The sequence below is a fragment of the Chiloscyllium plagiosum genome, chromosome 9 (genome assembly GCF_004010195.1).
Source record: "Chiloscyllium plagiosum isolate BGI_BamShark_2017 chromosome 9, ASM401019v2, whole genome shotgun sequence".
NCBI lineage: Eukaryota > Metazoa > Chordata > Chondrichthyes > Orectolobiformes > Hemiscylliidae > Chiloscyllium > Chiloscyllium plagiosum.
Genome location: NC_057718.1, coordinates 90,221,227 through 90,238,308, shown reverse-complemented (window position 1 = coordinate 90,238,308; position 17,082 = coordinate 90,221,227). Strand labels below are relative to the sequence as shown.

General features: G+C 44.0%; 1 protein-coding gene across 1 annotated transcript in view; it reads right to left on the bottom strand.

Annotated features, from left to right (window-relative positions):
• Positions 1–1,957: 1,957 nt before the first annotated feature.
• The window catches only part of dtd1 (D-aminoacyl-tRNA deacylase 1), a 185,135-nt gene continuing 170,010 nt past the window's right edge, over positions 1,958–17,082 (bottom strand). The window contains exon 6 of the mRNA XM_043696517.1: positions 1,958–2,194. The gene's annotated coding sequence lies outside the window, so the exon portion shown is untranslated. The remainder of the gene's footprint in view (positions 2,195–17,082) is intronic.

Below are 17,082 nucleotides of genomic sequence, written 5' to 3'. Positions count from 1 at the left end.
TATAATGACAATATCCCATTCCCCCCACAATATAATGCTAATCTCCCACAACCCCCTTCAATGAAGTGAGAATATCCCACACACCCCTCCTTTCAGTGTAATGACAATACTCTGTAACTCCTCAGAGCTGCGCAATGACAGTCTGCACTTTCCGATCCTTTGAACTCTTTGTTTTTCTCAGAAGGCTCTTTATTCAGTCTATCTGGTGGTTTAACACAGTACAGTTACTTATAACAAATGTGAAAATTCAGAAGGACGCCACATAATTTTTTTGTTTTGTTTCCAAGTAAAAGGGGCTTTCAAGGGAAAAGTCTCCCTTTAACAATAAGTATTTTTTTCAAAATAAAATGGAAGACATCACATTGATATTACGAGAACAAGATCATATTATTCTTGTTTCACTTCTGCGGTTTCACTTTTTCTTGTCAGTAATCTCTGAAACTGATTGTCCCTTTTGTGTTTCCTGTTTATTTAGTACTTTATACGTTTTCAATTGAGCCTGCCTTCCTATAATTCTAAGCAACCATGTTACACTGGAACCAGAGGACATCAAATGTGGGAGGATTGATGGGGACGGGTAAGTGACAAGGAGCTGTTGGGTAATGTTGAAGTGATCAATCGGGTTTTATCAACCTCTCAGCTGTTGGCCCTCTAAAATGATCAAATCTTAACAAGAAAATCCTTAGCATAATAGACAATAAGTATGTAAGTTAGCTTGCTGAGCTGGAAGGTTTGTTTTCAGATGTTTCGTCACCATGACTGGGTAACATCATCAGAGGGAGTCTCTGGTGAAGCGCTGGTGGTATGTCCCGCCTCCCTATTTATAGGTCTTGGTTGCTCAAGGTGGGTGATGTTATTTTTGGTTCATTTTCTCAAGAGAAGGCAGATGGGAAATAAGTCGATGTGTTTATTGATGGAGTTCTGATTAGAATGCCATGCCTCGAAGAATTCTCGTGTGTGTCTTTGCTTTGCCTGTCCAACGATGTGTGCGTTGTCCCAGTCAAAATCGTGTTCATACATACAGAGAAAGAAGGCCACCACTTTGACTGGGACAACACACACATCCTAGGACAGGCGAAACAAAGACACGCACGAGAATTCTTAGAGACCTGGCATTCTAACCAGAGCTCCATCAATAAACACATAAATTTGGATCCTATCTATCTTCCTTTTAAGAAAAGTTGAACCAGAAATGACATTATCCACCTTAAGTAACTAAGACCTATAAATAGAGAGGCAGGACATACCACTAGCATTTCACCGGAGACTCACTGATGATGTTACTTGATATGGTGATGAAACATCTGAAAACAAACCTTCCAGCTCAGTGAGCTAACTTACATACTTATCATCAACCTGAGCTACAAATCTTCTCAAAAGTTGATATGAGACAGTTATGAAACTACATAGAAAGGGAGCGGGAAATTTCTTTCAGTGACATTTTCTCTTTTACTTTCTCATGCAGGGAAAAACCCGGGATTTGAATAGATAATCGTGGACTGAAGGGCCTGTTCTGTGCTGTAGTTTTCTATGTTCTATAACACTGCAGCATACAACTAAATCTATTTGTTATGACATTCCATGAACCAGTTGGATTACCAGTCCTTGGCATTTGATAAAGAGTTTCTATTTGGTAATTGGCTGATTATCAAATCTACAGTTTCCAATCGTTCCCACGGGGTTTTTTTTTCTCTCGGTGGATTAACACTGTACAACTTTTTTATAACCAATGTGAAAATTCAGAGGGATATGACATAAGTTATTGTTTTGTTTCCTGATGGCTGCCCTTCGCAGTGCCCTATAGTTAGCCGTACAGGTTCTGAATGATAACCGCGTAGAACTGAATGTTGTGCCATACTTGGGAATATCACAGGGACCACCACATCCAAAGCTTTGCGGAACATGAACACCTGAAAATATGACGAAAGGCATTTTGAAAAAAAAATCACAAAGGCGATTGGAGTTAAAGATGCACGGGGGGCCTCATTTCTCAACAACTTTATTCGTTAGCTACATTTCAGAATTCAAGACGTCAGTCACACTTTGGTTCCAATATCCTTCTTCCTCTCTTGGATTATTGACGTCTGATATAATAAGTGAAGATCAATGCAGTCTGCATATTCCATGAACTCAAGGGGGATCCATAATCCAGTGCCGCGTTCCCAAAAGAAAGTCTCTAAAAACCTGCAGCTTACTTTAGGAAAACAAAACAAAGAAAGGAATCAGTGATTGGTCCCGTACCCTGTGTTTAAAAGAATGCAGTATGATGTGAGTCTACACAAAGTGAGCAGTGGCTTATTCACCTTAGTTTAGATGTGCATTATAAACATTTACAAAAGGATCAACAAGTTCAGATCAGAAATTACAGCTTTCATAGAATCCCTGCAGTGTGGAAGCAGGCCATTCGGCCCATCAAGTCCACAGCAACCCCCTGAAGAGCATCCCGACCAAAACCTATCCCATCCCTGTAAACCCACGTTTCCCATGGCCAATCCACCCAACCCACACATCTTTGGACTATGGGAGGAAACCAGAGCCCCTGGAGAAAATCCACGCAGACACAGGGAGAATGTGCAAACACCACACAGACAGTAGCTCGAGGCTGGAATCTAACCTGGGTCCCTAGTGCTGTGAGGCAGCAGTGTTAACCATTGAGCCACCATATCATCCCATTTCATTGGGTCGTTCTTTCTGTAATTCTGCTCAAAAACAAATGGGCAAACAGGATTTTCCCAACTCATGTTAAGTTGTCGCATATTTAAAACATGTCCCTGCTTTCCCAAAACTAGAGACAAACACACTGCAGATGCTGGGATCCAAAGTAGACAGGAGGAGGCTGGATGAACACAGCACGCCAGGCAACATCAGAAGGTGGAGAAGTCGACATTTCGGGTGTGGCCCTTCTCCAAACATCAACTTCTCCACCTCTTAATGCTGCTTCGACATCTAGGAGATTTTGCTGAATATCCCAGTATCTGCTCCATTTGGGGGCTTACTCAAATGTAACAGGATTCAAAATGGGCACAGCCCTGCAACACAACCTTTCACTCTATTTCTGCAAAATGCCAACTGCATCATCTCCAGCATGCAGCACAAAGCTCCTTGAAACATTTTCTCTTTTGGAATTTCAGCAACTGCATCATGTTTTCTAATTTGCCATGAAGTCACAAGGCATAACACTGATGATTTAACCAAATCACGATTTAAATAAATAATACATTATCAAATGATGCTTGCGTATAACTGTGTACCTCTTAAAATTCATTCACAGGATGACCACATCACTGACTGGGCCAGCATTTATTGCCCATCCCCAATTGCCTAGAGGTCAGTTAAGAGAGAACCACATTGCTGTGGGTCTGGAGTCACAAGTGGGCCAGCAGCTTCCTTCCCTAAAGGTCATTAGTGAACCACATGGGTATTCATAGTCATCATTAAGATCCTTAATCCCTGATTTTTATTGGATTCAATCCCCACCATTTGCTGAGGCAGGACTGGAACCCAGGTCCCCCAGAACATTACCTGAGACTCCAGATTAACAGCTCAGTGATAATACCACTATGCCGTCACCTTCTGCTTTGTGTATGCGTTTGGGGTGGGTGGGGAGGGGTATGGCGGGAATGAGAGAGAAAGCAACTGGTGCTGTGTTAATAATTTGTTTCTACCACAGGGTATGTGGGGATGTCAGCAAGCTCACTTAGCTCAACACCAGAATGCAATGCAGAGTAAAGCCAAGACTGCCATCTCAGTCCCTAATGTTGGTGGTAGCAGTTCATGGAGACCTTGATTCCTTCCCTTCCCATTGGAATGATTTCTCTCAAGCTTCCTAGAGCCCATTGTCTCTCTCTAAGGGCCAGAGATGACTTTTTGGACTATGGCTAATTACCTCACTACAGAGATCTATGGATGTTCACTCCTTACGTTTTTTCAAGGCTAAGATCATAAGGAAATCCAAAGGAAATGGGGCGGCACGGTGGCTCAGTAGTTAGTACTGCAGCCTCACAGCACCAGGGACCCTGGGGTTGACTCCCGCCTTGGGCGAATGTCTGTGTGGAATTTCCACGTTCTCCCCGCATCTGCGTAGGGTTCCTCTGGGCGGTCTGGTTTCCTCCCACAGTCCAAAGATGTGCAGGTCAGGTGAATTGGCCATGCTAAGTTGCCCACAGTGTTAGGTGCATTAGTCAGACGGGAATGGGTCTGGGTGAGTTACTCTTCGGAGGATCAATGTGGACTTATGGCCTGTTTCCACGCTGTAGGGGAATCTAATCTAAAAAAAAGGAGATGGGGGGAAAGTGGGGTTGAGGTAAAAGATCTGCTGGAATCTTACAATATGGAGGTGCAGGTTGGAGGGGCTCTACAGTTTACATGTGTTTCTATTTCACTTCATTGCTTCCCAGGCTGTTGTATTCCAATTCAAGGAGGTGAGGGGTCAATTGGAACCAGTTACTTCATTGCTTTTCTGAGGAATAAGATTAAGGAGAGGTAATGAGCCTCTGTCCACTCCCATCCCATCTCTGTGTGTTTATCTGACTTCTTTTTAAATATGTTAAATGGCTACAGCAAGGGAAGAAGATATTCAGCCCATCATATCTGTGCTGGGCCTCTGAAGGAATAATTTACCTCATGCAACTCCACGGTCAATTCCTCCTCGCTCTGCAAACAATCCAATTCCCTGTGAATAGACACTGCCCCCCCACCAGGCACAGTATTCCAGATCCTAACCACACACTGTATAAAAAAAGATTTTCTTCAGGTCACCATTGCTTTTCTTTGCCGAATACTTTAAATCTTTGCCCTCTGGCTCACAACCCTTCCACCAACGGGAGCAGTTCTACTCTGTACAATCTCTTCAAGTTTTTGAATACCTTAATCAAATCTCACAACCATCTCTTCTCCAGAGAGCCCAGGCCCAACTTCAACGATATTTTTACACAGCCAGAGTGTCTCAAGCATGAAAGCATTTCTATGAGCCTTCTCCCCACCCTCTGATGATGCTGCTCCATTAATAAGGTTATGATGCCTTTGGCGTTTTTTGGAGGGGTCGTAAATGCAGAGACTCCGGGAGGTCTGGCTTGGGTGGGTTTTAAGGCCAGTTTTATAATAGCTAACAGATATTGCAAGGTTTAAACACTTGTTCAATGAAAGGGGAGTGGCCAGCTTTCCCAGTTCAGCTTTTCTCTGGTTTGGTTTGGTGTGAGCAGTCTGGCTGTTCAGAGAAAGCAGTCAGTCAGCTTTATGAGGCTGCTGGTCAAAGAAACAGTTACATGGAATAAGGTGTTCCATGCTGAATCTCTCTACCATCTCTCTCTCTCTCCCTCTCTCCGTCCCACAAGACCTTGTGTTTGATTTTATCATTTTTTGCCCAGGGGTGTTTATGGGGATTATTGTAGGAATTTGGAACAGCATCACCAAATTGGGATAATCTGTTGGGATTTTGGATAGGTTGTTATTCTATATTCTGATCTCTTTTGTTTTAACTGGTGACCTCATTACCACACAGTCCAGAAAAAATCTGACATCTGTCCTGCAATAGTTCAGTTGCCTGAGTTTCCACTGGCTTTTCAACCACAGTAGGCAGCACTCCCACCTGTGAACCAGTTATGTCATTAGCAAGGACAAATTGTATTCCTTGAGCTGAGAGTTTGTCCAGTACCTCTACTATGACTTCTCCACTCCTCACTGGACACTCTAACCTCACTCTACATAATTGAGCGCTTCTTGTCTCATCGTGAATTCCTGTTACTAGCACCTTTTCTGGTAATAGTCCTTCAGAGGTACATACCTACTCATCTTTCAACATCACAGATTGAGAGGATCCTGTATCTCTTAACATTGTAACCTCTTTACCAGCTGCTCCTGGCCCATGTGAGTAAACTCTACCATCACAGGTATATGGTTTAAGAAGATCTGGCATTTCCTCCTTAACCAACCTCCGACCAGCTCGTACATTCTAGTATAGCTTTCTAGCCTCCACTGTGATTTCCATTACCACTCCAACAAAATTCACTGGCTCATCCTGTTTTCCTACATCTGGTTTTCCAGTGCTTTTCCTAGCCAGCGACACCCTCATCCTGTGAATGAATTTTTTTTAAAACCCACTCTGATGAGCTCCTTTGACATAGCGAAACCTGCACACCACCAAATCCTCCTTCAATCCCCCCTCACTCTCCGCATTCTCCACAACCCCACCTCCCCACCACTCACACCCGCTTCCCCCTCCCCCCCGAAACTCAAAAGTAACTGACCAGAGCTGACCCAAATTAAACTCTCACCAGTATTTCCCTGAACTCTCACTTCATAATTCAGCCCTCTGCACTGGGATCATCAAGAAGGCGGCAATTTGTGCAAACTACCAGGAGCGTGGAAATGGGTCAGGCCATCTGAAATAATTCCACTTTGAACCATGAAGGGAATGTTTATCACCGAATGAGTAGACTACACCCCAACCCACCCAGTCTGAAGGATGTGGTAACAGTGTCAAGTCTACTGAGAATCATAGGGGTGTACAGTATGGAAACAGAACCTTCAGTCCAACTTATCCATGCTGACCAGATATTTGAAATTAATCTAGTTCTATTTGCCAGCATTTGGCCCATATCCCTGTAAACTCTTCTTATTTATGTACCCAACCAGATGTCTTTTAAATGTTGTAATTGTAACAACCTCCATCACTCCCTCTGGCAGTTCATTCCGTACACGTACCACCCTCTGCGTGAAAAATTGCCCCACAGGTCCTTTTTAAATCTTCCACCTCTCACCCTAAGCCTATAGCCTTGAGTTCTGGACTCCCCTACAATTAGGAAAAGACTTTGACTATTCACCCTATCCATGCCCCTCATGATTTTATAAACCTCTGCAACCTCAGCCTCCAATGTTCCAGGGAAAACAGCCCCAGCCTCTCCCTATAGCTCAAAACCTCCAACCCTGGCAACATCCTTATAAATCTTTTCTGAGCCCTTTCATGTTTCACAACAACTTTCCTTTAGCAGGGAGACCAGAACTGAATGTAATATTCCCAAAATTCACCAAAATGTCCAACTTGAAGAGTAACCAAAATAACCCTTCATCTTTGCTGTTCATAAAATCACACTGAAACAAAGTTTAAAGTCAGGCTTAATGCTTTTTCCTCGCTGTAGCAGCTGTAATTGAAATTTATATTTAGTCCTTCAGGTTAATGGAGTCTGGAGGAAAGATTTTAACCTTTATCCAATAAAAACCATCAATAACGCACCTTAAAATAAATGCTGGTCATGAGTAGACTTTGAGCTCTTTTATCTTTCTCTCCAAGAAATGGTTACATAAATGATGAGTCAGACAACAAGAAAAATCACTTCACATCAGGAATCCTGAGGTTATGTCACACGCAGGGCAGATGATAGATCAAATGTTTATTTTAATTTATTCCACTCGGAGAAATGAAATGACATTTACGGGACAGATGCACACTGGCTTTACCAGACAACATCGCAGCAGGGTGCGGAAAGGTTCAGATGTGGAAAATTAACCCTCGTGAAGGACAGCTTTGACTCGACCTGCTGTCTTAAAATAAATGCAAGAAATAAGACTTTTGAGGATTCCTCAGGTGATCCCACCTCAGTGAGGATGGCCATGTCAAGGAGGCAGCAAGGAGGTCTCTGTCCTCCGTCTCCCCATCTCTGATGGAATAGAGTCATAGAGGTCTACAGCGTGGAAACAGGCCCTTCAGCCCAACTTGTCCATGGTGCCCAGTTTTCACAATTAGAACTGTCCCATTTGCCTGTATTTGGTCCATATCTATACCATTCATGTATCTGTCTAAATGTTTCTTAAATGATGAAATTGTACTCACTTCCACCACTACCTCTGGCAGACCATTCCAGACACTCACCATCCTCTGTGTGAAAAAATTGCCCCTCCGGACTCTTTTGTATCTCTCCCCTCTCACCTTAAACCTATGCCCTCTAGTTTTAGACTCCCCTACTATGGGGAAAAGCTATCAGCTAGCTACCTTATCTGTGCCTCTCAGGATTTTATAGACTTCTATAAGGTCTCCCTTCAGTCTCCTATGCTCTAGGGAAAAAAGCCCCAGCCTGTCTAACCTCTCTTTATAACTGAAATCTTCCAGTCCAGAGTAAATGGATTTACTTCAACATTATGAAAAGCTTGCAAATCTCAGGGCTCCATAGCCAACACTAAATGTAATCCTGTGCTTGGATAACATTTATTAAATAGTCCTGACTGTGCTAGTTACACTAGAAATCAATTGAAGATGATCAGCTGGGGATTGCATTTGAAAATATTTGTGATTGTTGGAAACTATATTTATTCACATACAGGGCACTGTTCTTCATGAAATATGTCCACACATTGCACCCTTTTTTCATAGTAAAGGGTTAGGGGGACAATGCTATATTCCCCATGGCAATGGCCAAACCAATCAGTCTACTGATCTGATCTATTGCCTGAGCTGAGCTTAATCACCTAACTAAGACTAACAGTTAACGATTTCTGCTGCATTTCCATTGCAATCACAGTAGAATTAATCAGCATCCTCTTCTCATGCTGTAAAAATTGGTGTTCTCTTTATCAATTTTGTTCGCTTATGTCATAGCCCTGATGAGCACAAGACAAAACACTGACTTGGCGCCTCTTTTTAGTAACCATTAAGTTCTGTACTACCATCCCCATCCAATTAAACTGATTTCCCAAGAGAATTTGGAAGATAAATGCTAGCTGTTCGGGTCTTCTATCTAAAGAATGTATTTTGATCATTTTGCAGACAGACCCACAATCTCTGTGATTTACCTAACAGACACTCCAGCGTACACCTCCTTGCCGACCTTTGGTAGTTGCATCTTATTTGTGTACTTCTTTGGACATCTTTCTGCTTGGAAGGCGTTCGCTATGCTTGCTTTTATTGGTCACTGCATTGAGTACAGGAGTTGGGAGGTCATGTTGCAGCTGTACAGGACCTTGGTTAGGACACTTTTGGAATATTGTGTGCAATTCTGGTCTCCTTCCTATCGGAAAGATGTTGTGAAACTTGAAAGTGTTCAGTAAAAATTTACAAGGGTGTTGCCAGGATTGGAGGATTTGAGCTTTGGGGAGAGGCTGAGTAGGCTGGGACTGTTTTCCCTGGAGCATCAGAGACTGAGGGGTGACCTGGTGGAAGTTTATAAAATCACAATGGATAGGGGGATTAGCCAAGTTATTTTTTCCAGGGCAGGGGAGTCCATAAATAGAGGGTGTAGGGTTATTGTGAGAAGGGAAAGATTTAAAAGGGTCCTAAGGGACAACGTTTTCATGCAGAGGGTGGAGTGTGTATGGAATGAACTGCCAGAGGAAGTGGTGGAGGCTGGTACAATTACAACATTTAAGAGGCATCTGGACAGGTACATGAATAGGAAGTGTTTAGAAGATATGGGCGAAGTGCTGGCAAATGGTACTAGATTCATTCAGAGTATCTAGACGAACTGGACCTAAGGTTCTGTTTACTTGCTGTACATCTCTATGATCTCCTCATTTAAAGTCTCCCTTTAAAATTCTTTTGACTCGTAACACCCCTGCTTTTGCCTGTCACCTGTTGGTGTTTTAATACCTCTGTGAAGATTCAACAACGTCTTTCTACAATCAGGCACTTTATACATGCAAGTTATCGTTGCTCTCACTCCAGCACCCTGTGAACTGTGTCCCTTGAGCGGGAAAATTTCCTCAATTTGGGAAGAGAGCAACAGATTTGTCCGAGGTATTTAAAATCACAAGGCAGGTTCTGGGTGAGTAAACTGGGGACTTCCCTTTTGGTGAAAGGGTCAAGGACTGGACAATACCAATTTAAAACAATCTGCAAGAGAAACCAAAGACCTGGATGAAGGAAACCCCTTTGACACAACATGTGGGTCAGATCTGGAATACACTGCCCAAGTCGACATTACCTCACGCACTTCCCATCCCCTTCACCCAGTGGTATTTCCCTTCCTTAGAAAAGTTTCCCCATTTTTGTGGTCTCTGCCCTCTATATTGTCTGGACAAACAGGGCAGCACGGTGCCTCAGTGGTTAGCACTGCTGCCTCACAGCACCAGGAGCCCAGGTTCGATTCTAACCTCGGGCAACTGTCTGTGTGGGGTTTGTACATTCTCCCTGATTCTGCATGAGTTTCCTCCGGGTGCTCTGGTTTCCTCCCACAGTCCAAAGATGTGCAGGCCAGATGAATTGGCCAGGCTAAATTGCCCATAGTGTTAGGTGCATTAGTCAGAGGAAAATGGGTCTTGGTGGGTTACACTTTGGAGGGTCGGTGTGGATCTGTTAGGCCGAAGAGCCTGTTTCCACACTGTAGGGAATCTAATCTAATTAAACTCGGTGACCAGCTGTAATATTTTCTAGCACTGACAGGACTTCCCCGGGTTTTTCCGAATGCAATTGCACTGCCCACTAGGACATTTTCTCATTTATTTCCCATGCTGCTATCATTCAAACTGGACAGATAAAGATTTGAAATGAGATAATTTCAAGTTCTCGCTGCTCAGCAGGATTTAAAAATAATTATTTATGGGATGCAGACATCGCTGGTCTTTGAGATGGAAGCGTTTTTGCCTTGACTTGCTGCAATCAATATCTGCTTCTATAAAATAAGTCACAGACTCCTTTTAACATTGACAGTGAGATTTAAGAGATTATTTTTCCATTTGCTTGTCACTTTATCAAACCACTGGAATCTCAGAACAAAGTCCTCTCGCGGAGTATGGTTATCAGACTTATGAACAGACCTTGTATATGCCAGGATTGATCTTTCTCTGCACCTTCTCTGTAGCTGTAACACTATATTCGGCATTCTGATCTCTTAACCCTGATGTGCTGATTTGTCTGGTTAGCACACAAAACAACTTTTCACTGTATCTCGGTGCGTGTGACAATAATAAACCAAATCAAATTAAAATTGCTAGGGCTTTCTGCTCCATCTTGGGATCTTGCTAATTGTTTACCTATTACTTAAGACAAAAGACCACCAAAAGGCCATTTAGGCCCCTGGGTCTGCTTCACCATTCAGTGTGATCCTGGCTGATCTGATAACCCTCATCTCAACTTTCCGACCTTCTCATCATGAGAGAAAAACGGTTGGTGGTGGTTTAATCTGAGGGTCACCTCCCCTCAGGTGAGGGGAGAAGTTAAGAAGGGGACTTCTTCATGATGACCTCAGTCAGTGCAGGAATTGAACCCTTGCTGTTGGTATCACTCTGTATCTCAAACCAGCCATCCCAATTAACAACCCTGCCCCCAAAAGAGACCTGTCTCTGTCAGCCTTGCATATATTCAATGACCCAGCCTCAACGGCCCTCCATGATAAAGAATTCCACAGACTCACTCCCCTCTGAGACAAAGAAATTTTTCCTCATCTCTGTTTTAAATAGGCAAGCCCTGACCCTGAGATGACACCCTCTGGTCCTCGACTCTCCCACAAAGGGAAACAAACTTTCAGCGCATCCCCTGTCAAAGCCCCGGTGATCCTTGCATGTTTTAATAAGTCGGCTTTCATTCTACTAAACTCCAATGAATACCTCACCTCATAAGACAGTGCCTCCATACTGGGCAGGTAAAGGCTGAATCATTGGGGATCTGAGGTTCATGTATGGAATTATCAATAATGGGGGAGAAGAGGGGAAGCAAGCCATTTAACGCCACACCGACCCTCCAAAGAGCATTCCACCTCCCTACCCTATCCCCAAAACCCCGCATTTCCCATGGCTAATCCATCTTGCTTGTACATTTTTAGGTTTGTGAGGAAACCGGAGCAAACCTGCACAGAGGTGTAGGGGAACATGTGCAAACTCCAAACAGACAGTCACCCGAGGCTGGAATCCAACCCGGGTCACCAGAGCTGTGAGGTGGAAGGGCTAACCACTGAGCCACCGTAGCATGGGCTCAGTAGGTTGCACAAATGGCAGATGAACAGAAGGCAGCTTGAGGAAAATGATGCTTTCAGCAGTGGGTAGTTGGGATCTGGGATTTGCCTGGTGAAATGCAGTCCTAAGTGGCAAGGTCTAAACTGAGGCCAACAACACAGAGGAGCAGAGCTAACAGGGCAAGGAGCAGCTTAGCCTGCTTTATTAGGAGAGGTAATTCAAGAAGTGGTTGGCAATGGTACGGTTTAAGGATGCAATGAGTTTGCGGTGCAGCAAGACGCATTATCTTAGTGGCAGGCCCTTATATAGGTAAATCACCAAAGATTGACCATACAGCCAGCCAGGCTGGGAGCACAGCGGCGCGCGATCACAAGCCTGCGACAAGGAACCCTGAGAGTCAGGACAGGGTTTGGGGGGAGAGAGGCAAGTGCTAAGAGGCTCCACACTTTGGAAAGGAGGAGGGTGAAAAATCTGGGCTGGAGAAGCCAGTCCTTGTGAGGTCTGGGGATTACCGCTACCCGCCTGAGCCTACAAGGAGCTGAAGAACTGGCAAGAATGAAGAAAGACATTCTTACACCAGAAAGTGGTGAGGGCCTGGACTGTATTATGTGGGAGTGAGGTGGAAAAAATATTCCAGTGCAGAGGCCTAGGCAGCAGCAAATGGGGGAGTGAGGCTAGCTGGTATGTTCCTGCAGAGAGCTGGCATGGTCTTGACAGGCCAAATGGCCTCCTTGTATGCTGTAACCGTTCTATGATCTGATGTTTCTCCTGCATGGATTCTCTTCAAGAAGGTGGGGGTTCCCACGATATATTTAACAACAGCGGCTACAATGATGTAGAAGTGACAAGGGTCTCGGCCTTCAATTAGAGAACCAGTCAGAGACAGGAATCGCCTCTTGTCGTTTTAGGCCACACTCCATCTTGTTCCCCTCAGGCACCACTGGCAGGCTGTCCCCCAGGACCCTAGGGTGTGGAGGTTCCGCCCATCGAGAGCTGCCAAGCCTGTCGGAGGCTGGCAGCCCGACTGAACAGTAGCGCCACTGGGAGGCCGAAGGATGTTGCTGGTATGACACCCACCCAAAGGTTCCAGAAGAAGAGTCCATCGATATCTACAGAACAGGAAAAGGCCATTTGGCCCCCGATATCTACAGAACAGGAAAAGGCCATTTGGCCCCCAAGTCTGTGCTAGTCAAAAACAACCCCCTCACTATTCCATTTCTCACCACTTGGCCCGTGATCTCGTATGCTTTGGCTTCTCAAGTGTATATTTAAATACTTCTTAAAGGTTTGAGGGTTTCTGCCTCTACCACCCTTACGGGTAATGAGTTCCAGATACCCAACATCCTCTGGGCGAAAAGGTTTTGCCTCATATCTCCTTTAAACCTTCTGCCCTTACCTTAAAACGTACACCCCCCACCCCTCCCCATTCAAAGAGGCTTTGCAGGATAGGAAGAAAATCCACTCTAAAATGGCAGGATCCGAGCATGTGACCTTTAACCTCCGTTTTAATTGCACAGTTAGCAGACTAATAAGACCATAAGACATAGGAGCGGAAGTAAGGCCATTCGGCCCATCGAGTCCACTCCGCCATTCAATCATGGCTGATGGGCATTTCAACTCCACTTACCCGCATTCTCCCCGTAGCCCTTAATTCCTTGTGACATCAAGAATTTATCAATCTCTGCCTTGAAGACATTTAGCATCCCGGCCTCCACTGCACTCTGCGGCAATGAATTCCACAGGCCCACCACTCTCTGGCTGAAGAAATATCTCCGCGTTTTTGTTCTGAATTTACCCCCTCTAATTCTAAGGCCGTGTCCACGGGTCCTAGTCTCCTCACCTAACGGAAACAATTTCCTAGCGTCCACCCTTTCCAAGCTATAATGTAGATGCAGGACACATGAAGAGGGAATGCTGCAAGATAAATGCTGTTGTAGTCACGGTAATTACTTACTTCATTTAGTAAAGTGATTTACTGCTAATTACTTCCACAAAACAAGCAATAAAGGACTGTAAAACAATTCCCAACCATCAAACGCCTAAACCTTAGCCTAAATTAATTCACAAAATAAATCTTTCAGGCAATCAGACGAGAATTTCTTATAAAATCAGCTCTCCCAAGACTTGCTAGTGCTTTTATTTTATTGTTTTCATACCCAACTGTTCCGTAACTGAATTATTCTCAAATTCAACCAAAAACACCTCAGTTGCAAATCAAAATAATCCAGTCACAAAAGGGCAGGGAATCGTGAGAGAGAATGAATGGCAAAAGGCAGTAAGAAATTATGTAGGACCACAATATTATAGAATTCTTAAATAAGATGAAACATGACAGCGTGATTCTGAGACTCAGGCCTTGAATCTAAATAAAACAAACTACGATGGTATGAGGTGTGATCTGACTATAATAAATTGGGGAATGCTCCTTAAATGAGATGAATTTTCTTCAGCAGCAGAGTATTAGAGTATACAGCAACGCTGCAACGCAGGAGCTTTGTGGAATCAGGCCATTCAGCCTCCCATTCTGCTATACAATTAAGTGTCTTAATTCGACTCGCTCGACGTGTTCCTGCAAATTCTAACAATGCTGCTGAATAAAATCTTCCAGCTTACCAAAATCAAAACTTATCTCTCTTGTTTATTAAAAATAAAACTAATAGAAATCTATGGACACTAATAATTTCCAAACTAAAGGGCTTTGACTCAAAGCAAAATTACCAGTCAAAGATGATTAAATTGTTGTTGATCTGGTTACTTGCCTGTGGCTGGTGTGATTCTTAACTGTTAAGTAAAACTGACAGAGGAAACCACAAGGGCACAGATGTATCAGGGTGTTACATTTGCCCAACTAGTGAAGCTGCCAGGAAGGGCCTTGCGGCTTGCATTACTCATACGTTGTAAGGTGAACCAGCTAAATGTGCTGACGGCTTGGGAGCTTCACAGTAAGGGCCGTGGTCTGAAAGAAACGAGTGCTCCGTCGGTTGCTCGGGCTGTAAGAGCACTTGGTGAGCCGAGCAACTCGATCAGGAAAAGCCCAGTTCTGATCACTGGCCTGGCTATCAAAGTATTGTAAATACTGCTTTGCCTCTTTCCCCTGCCAACATTTATAGAAATGACAGAATCCCCACAGTGTGAAAACAGGCCCTTCAGCCCAAACCGACCCTCCAAAGAGTAACCCACCCAGACCCATTCCCCTAACCTATTACTCTACATTTAACCCTAACTAATGCACCTAGCCTACACATCCCTGATCACTATGGGCAATGGTAACATGGCAAATTCACCTAACCTGCACATCTTTGGATTTTCAGAGGAAACCAGAGCAAACACACACAGACTCGGGGAGAATACGCAAACTCCATATATCCAATCGCCCAGGGCTAGAATTGAACCTGAGCCCCTGACGCTGTAAGGCGGCAGTATTAGCCACTGAGCCACCATGCCACCCTAATGACACACAGGACCAAGAGGCTATAACCGAAAGGGAAGACTGACAGGCCGGGGGTTCTTTTCTCTAGGTTAGAAAGGGCTAAAGGCAACTTGGGGAGGACCAGCGCTGATGTCCTGGGGGAGTATTTGCTAGTGCGGTTGGGGAGGTCTTACACAAAAATGGCAAGAGGAATGGAAACATTTACAAGGAGACAGTAGAGACCAAAAACTTCAAATGGGCAAACCAAATCAGAAATAACGTCATCAAGATGGAGTGTGGATTAATATGTTGAGCAACCAACCAGAGAACAGGGCACCCGAGACTGGGTTTTGTCCAATGAGAATGGAGTAATTGGCAATCTAGCCTTTGGGGAAAAGTGACCATAATATTATAGAATTCTTCATTAAGATGAAAAGTGACACAGCTGTTTCTGAGACTTGGGCCCTGAATCTACTACAACAGTATGAGCTGTGATCTGTGAGCTGTCATAAATTGGGGAACACTCCTGACTACGACAAATTGGGGAACACTCCTGAAAGGGATAATTGCAGACATTTAAACAGTGCATGGAAGAACTTTAGCAATTGTTCACTCCTGTCTGGCACAGAAATAAAATGTGGCAAAGACGGGAAAGTGGGATAACATTAGATTCAAAGAAGGGGCATTCAAATTGGACAAAACAGCGCGGATCTAAGCACTGGGAGCAGTTTCAATTTCAGCAACGGAAGGTAAAGAAGTTGATTAGAAAAGGGAAATAGAGTGCGAGAGTGCGAGAGTTAGCTTGCAGGGAACATATACACTGATTGTATAAGCTTCTATAGATATGTGAAAAGAAAAAGGCTAATGGAGACAGATGTCGGTCCCTTACAGTCAGAAACAGAGAAGGTTATAATGGGAAACAAAGAGATTGTAGACCAATTAAATTTTGGGTCTGTCTTCCCAAAGGATAACATATGAAAAAAAACATTAGGGATCACATGTTCTAGTGATCAAGAGGAACTGTAAGAAATCAGTACTAGCAATTAAGTGGTGTTGGGAAAATTGATGGGATTAAAGCCTGAAAAATCCCCAAGCTTCTACATCCCAGCGTACTTAAGGAAATGGTCCTAGAAATCATGGATGCAATGGTGGTCATCTTTTACGATTCTACACACTCTGGAATAGTTCCTATGGTTTGGAGACTGGCTAATGGAACCCTTCTATTTAAAAAGGAAAACAGGGAATTGTACACCAGTCAGTCTGACATCGGTAGCAGGGAAAATGCTCAAATCCATTATAAAAGAAGAGCAGAGCGCTTGGAAAATAGATTTTACAAAAGGGTAATCATGCTTGACAAATCCACTGAAATTTTCTGAGGATGTAACTAAGTAAGAGTTGATAAGGAGAAGCCAGTGGATACGGATTAGTTGAACCTTCAGAAGCCCTTCTCTACCATGCCCCTTTCGATCTTCTCTGCTCTCAGGAGAATAATCCCCATCAGTCCAATCTCAGAGAGCCATAGAGATGTACAGAACGGAAACAGCCCCTTCGGTCCAACCCGTCCATGCCGACCAGATATCCCAACCCAATCTAGTCCCACCTGCCAGCACCCGGCCCATTTCCCTCCAAACCCTTCCTATTCATGTACCCATCCAAATCCCTTTTAAATTTTGTAATTGTACCAGCCTCCACCAGCTTCCTCTGGCAGCTCATTCCACACACTTACCACCCTCTGAGTGAAAATGTTGCCTCTTGGGTCTCTTTTATATCTTCCCCCTCTCACCCTAAACCTATGC